A 5,504-nucleotide genomic window follows, 5' to 3' on the forward strand; every position below is an offset into this window, starting at 1 on the left:
GTTCAATGCGTTCACAGAAACCACAACGGGAAGATCTTCAATCATTGTGAGAATATGTGGAGACGAAAACAACCTACACGTTAACTCATGACGGTTATTTCCAGCTTCATGGTCTTCAGGCTCTTTTGCCCTGTGCCCTATAAAGGCTGCGTTTGAACCTTTTGCAGGACATCTCAATCAAAGCATCCCCAATGACACAGATAGCCAATCCCAGCACTCTGTGTGAAAAGACCTCTAAGGATAGGAGACGACCCACGACACTCGAGTGTTTCGCTGTCTCTGATCAAACCAACATCCTAAAGTTTGATGGGGGAATCTCTTTTGCCTGGAGGGCTTGCATCCATTGGCCTCCGGCGTCCTATAGTCCTCCTAGCAGCAGCAGAAAATCAAGCTTGCTGCCCTACCTCACAGTATGGGAACACCACCCTTGAACTATTAAAAAGGGAAATCATGGCATAAACATCACCTCTAAAAACCTTCTCGTCACCTAGCTGCCTTAGTCCCGTTCACTACATAGGACGCAATGGGTTTTACCCGAAACCTCGTCACCATTTTGAGTTGCCCTGCCTTTGGACACATCAGCCGTCCAGATTCTCAACATCCTTTTTTAAATTGTGGGCGCCCATGAACTCGGACCACATATACTTTGAAGTCCCAGCCACAGCCCTTGAGAGTGAGCACACCTGTTCAAACTCCTTGTGTTCAGCTACAGGAACTCTCTTGTTGCCTGTTCTCCAGGACCTGAGGGCCTGTACTTGATACAGACCTGGTTTAGCAATCACGCTTCGCCATGTCCAGAGCTAACCTTCTGTTCTCCTCTGAGCATACAGTTATCTGGTTAATTTAGTTGCCAGGACACAACTTGCGCATTACAACCTATTACTCACTATTCAAAAGTTAACTGTCAAGTTTCTGTCCTTCCTTTATAGGGATGTTTTGAATGAGCTGCGCTGAACTTGTTTCCATTACTGTCATTCAACAGGTTGAACATGAATGGTGTGTAACATGAAGAAGGGCCCCTGGAGTCCTTGGCATTAGGTACAAATTGGCTCTCTTCCAGAGTCAAATTCCCATAACCCAAATGGTGCACTAAAGGGATGGACTGAATGAAGCTAACTTCTGTCCAGGTGACATGGTGATCTCTCATTAAATGGTGGCACCTCAGCATTTTCAGTTCTCTGCAAATTCTCCAAAACTGTTCATTAAAAAAGATCCTGAAGAGTTGGAATCTATTGCTTTCTCAACTGACTTGCTATGAACCAAGTAACTATTTCCTTTCTGGTGACCATGAGAAGAATATGATTGAGTTTCTAGTTGCTACTCACCTGGAGCAATGATGGCCAAGTAGAGGGAAATGCTCAGTAGTGCCTTCATAGCTTTGGTGAGTCTGAGATCAAGGCAAGAATCACAGTGAATTCGGATCACGAAAGGCAGCTGATAGCAATATCAGGCTTTTCCCAAAGATTTTATAGGGCAAAGCGAGGTGCCTGAAGGCAATAGCTGGGAATAAGCAGTTCATTGGTGTGTAGGAGGCTATAAAAATAAAGTGTGGGTGTTTTCCCAAAAGTCCTATGACAGTAAATCTCCATGTTCAAACTGGATGTTCAGTCTTCATGTTGAAATCTGGTACTCGGTGGAATTTGGACAGAAGGTAGCTTCATTCAATCATCCTTAGTTGCACCATTTGGGTTATGGGCAGGGAACCGTCTAACTAAAAAGATTGCATATACAGCGCTGTGTAAATTTACAGCGCTTCATAAATAAAGGTTAATAATAATAATAATAATAATAATAATAATAATAATAATAATAATAAATGGGAATTTGACTCTGAAGAGAGCAATTTGTACCTAATGCAATTTTCTCTTTCCTATAATCTCTACCTCTTGGGAGCCATTTGCATTACTGGATCCATACTTCTCTGAGTGAGGGTTATTATAGCCCTCCAGGACTTAATCAGAAGAAATCAGACCCTTCTTGGGCTCATTTTACTGCTGGAGAATGGCTGTGTTGTAAAGCATGAGTAGAAATCATCTAGTCTTCCAAATGATATTGGACTAAAACTCTAGGTTGAGTTTGGGAACAAAGGCAATGGTATGGGATGCTGGGAGCTGCAATCCAACAACATCTGGAAGGCTGCATGATGCCCATCCATGATTGAAACATATAGAAATATTGTCCAGTTGTATAAACATGTAACCCCTCAAAAAGTCTTTGGAAATGTCATTCCAGAAATATAAGGACAAATTCCACCTTAGGATTGTTATGTATTTCCAGCTAAAAACTCTATTACTTTTGCTGCATGATTTTTAACATCTGTGCCTGATGAAGAAGCCAGTGTATTTTGTGCATTTTGGTTGGCCAGTTAAGGTATCACTGTTTTGTGGATGTTGTTATTGTAGAGCCTGTACAGAGCAGCACAAAGTGCCAGCCTGGGGGCAGTGTCTAGGGCATCATAATGCCATGTGCTGCTCCAGTATGACAAGAACAGGATTTGTTGCCAGCTGAATGTCAACCCTGCATGTCATGACTTTCAGCTGCCCCATATTGCTGTTTTTGAACACCAAGCATCTCTATGAATAGTAATCTGTGAAGGTTACCAAGGCCATCTTGGTCCCCAAACCAGACCTAAGGTCAGATATAACTACATCTGGAATCTAATTTTGCATAGATTCTGTCACCACAAACCTTGAGGTCTAAAGTCAGGATATGCTTTGAATGCCTTGTCCAAGAATGGAATAAGCACAGAAACTTCTATTTGATCTGTGGGACTTCCGGATTTGCTAATACAGTACACTGCTAGCAATATCTAAGTATGGCTTTTGCAGGAATGAGTGGAGATGTGCCACAACAACAGAGATACGGTGTATCCTCAACCTCAAAGTGGACTGTTTTTGTTTAGCGTTCATCCAACATGGAAGTCTTGTAGCATTGTCTGGAGTTTCTAGAGGATGGAAGTCTCTTTAATAAAAATGTTTGTTATTACTATATGCCTCCAAATTGCCTGTCAACTTACAGTGTCCCCATTAATGTCATAAGTTTCTTCTAGTCAAGGAATATCAGAGCCTAGTTAAACCCGTAAACTATCAGTTGCAGGACATGACTTGTTGAAATGACATTTGAACCATGTTAATGTGAGAATGCAATTTTGCAGCACAATTTCAAGCACTATTTATGCTTCAGTAACTTCAGGTTTTGGCCCAAATACACTTGGTTTATTGTGATGTTTGTTGATTCATGTTTGTGATGTTTGATCAGTTGATCGTAATAAATCTATACACTTGGTTTATCTTTATAGAGGGAAAGAAAAATCTGTGCAGGAACTAATGTCTGACAATCTGGATATGACTAGGTCAGGACCAGCCCCATTCTCCATTCCCTGTGTTTTGGTCAGGAAGGAACATTAGACACTTTGCAGGAATCATATTACAGTATAGAATAAAAGGGTGTGTGCATTTCCATTTTCAACCCTGTTTTTCTCTTGAAGGACACAGAGCACAAATTAAATGCTGCATCTATTTACTTTTGATCTTGATTCCAAAGACATTTAATGGATACATTATGTCTGGTTTTTCTATAACTCCCAGATTCCAGTGATGCACCTTCTTTTAGGTCCCCTTCACATCCCCTTCACCCTCCGCCAAGAGCAGGGAGCTCCTCTGCTCTGAACCCTAGGACCACAATGGCTTCTCACCAACCCACAAACGGAAAGCGGGAGTTGCTCTGCTCTTTTTCTACTCTGCAGAGGTAAGGTCAGAGGGGGATTCTTGAGCAGCAACACATTTTTTTCGGGAAAAGACAACACTGAACATAACTTTCACAACACTATTTACACCTGTTGTAAGTCTACAAAAGTCCTTCGTTGCGCAGCCTTTCAAAGTTATATCAGTAGCCCCAGTAACAGCTGCAAGAGAAAAAGAGTCATGTTAATATAACTAAGGTCAGATACTGAGGCTCCACTGCCTCAGGAGAGGCTTCCACTGTTGTTTATACTGGGCTCCCATCATCCATCACCCACCTCCATTTACTGCACTAGGCATTAAAAAGCATATACCAAACCATTCAGAAAAGGGCCAGAAAACAGTGTGTGTGTGTGTGTGTGTGTGTGTGTGTGTGTGTGTTTGTTTTAGTGTTGAGTAACCCTGATGAGAAAAGAGGATTCCACATCAGCAACAATCTGTATTGCACAGAGAAGTGTGCAGCAGCAGCAGCAGCATTAGGAGTAGCTCTGATCATTATTAATGGCCTTGTGTGTTTTTCTGTCTCCTTTGCAAACATCTGTAAGTGAATCAATGGAGTTCATCTTGGCAAGATTTCATCAGAGGAGGTCTGCCATTGCCTTCCCCTGAGACGGAGAGAATGTGATTTGCAAAGGACACACAATGGTTTTCATGTCCAAGTGGCAATTCGAACCCTGGACTCTAGGGTTGTAATCCAAAGCTCAAACCACTATACTGTTCTTGCTTTTTTACTTTTTGTTTCTTACTCTGTTTTTAATGGTTTTTCTGGTATGCTTTTAATGTAGTTAAATAACTATTAAAAATGGATAGAAATGTATAAGCCGCTCTGATAGCCTTTAGGGCTGAAAGGCGGGATATAAGTACTCTAATAATAAATATCAATGCACAATATATTATTTTCCTTTGCTATTCTAATTATGCATTGCACACATTGGTATACAATATACACTTTGCACAGTTAGAAACCAATAACAAAGCAATATAAAGCTGACCCATCTTCTGGGAATAACTCTCTCCCTCCCCCCAATATCTGGCAGGCAATTTTTACTTACAGGTTACAATTCTACCAGAAAAGTCTATGCACATTGTCTCATTCTCATGGCAATTGACGATACTTTCTCTCTCACAGACTTTTTTGCCATTGACAAAGCAAGCCGGACACTGCAGACCATTCAAAGGAAGCTCCGTATTAATTGGCACTGTCAAAATCAAATGACATGGTTAGGAAATGAATCCCATTCAGTTTTCATAACTTATGATACAGTTTCGTCTTCAGTTTTCTCTTGCTGAGTTCTTAGTAAAGGACAGGTCCATCTGCTTTCAATTTTCCAAAACCAAAGGATCCTTGGAGCATGCAGATAGGAATAATGACTATGGCTCTTCTTTCAGTGTTGTCCTATATTATTTTAGGGAAGTGCATGCTTTTGTGACTGGTTCACTAAGTATTTCATCTTTCCATAGCATTGTCAAGAAAGTGTAAATAAACTATATGGACCACATTTTGTTCATTCACAAAATACAGAAAACTTCCATCTAGAGCCTACCAAAGTCATGTTTATATCTGAAGTGAAAGTCAATACACCTTCTCCTCTTTCCATGTACAAAACCTGAGTGCATTGTTATTTCAGACTTCTTTCTCTACATTGTCATCCAAAAGAGAGGAAGGGGCAGAATACAAGAAGGAATATCCTGGATGTTTCTATTATCTGTCCCCCTGCAATGGAGCATTTCCTGCGTGAGGCAATAACCTCACTTGGATTTACA

This window comes from Sceloporus undulatus, chromosome 9, assembly GCF_019175285.1.
Source record: "Sceloporus undulatus isolate JIND9_A2432 ecotype Alabama chromosome 9, SceUnd_v1.1, whole genome shotgun sequence".
In the NCBI taxonomy this organism is placed as follows: Eukaryota; Metazoa; Chordata; class Lepidosauria; order Squamata; family Phrynosomatidae; genus Sceloporus; species Sceloporus undulatus.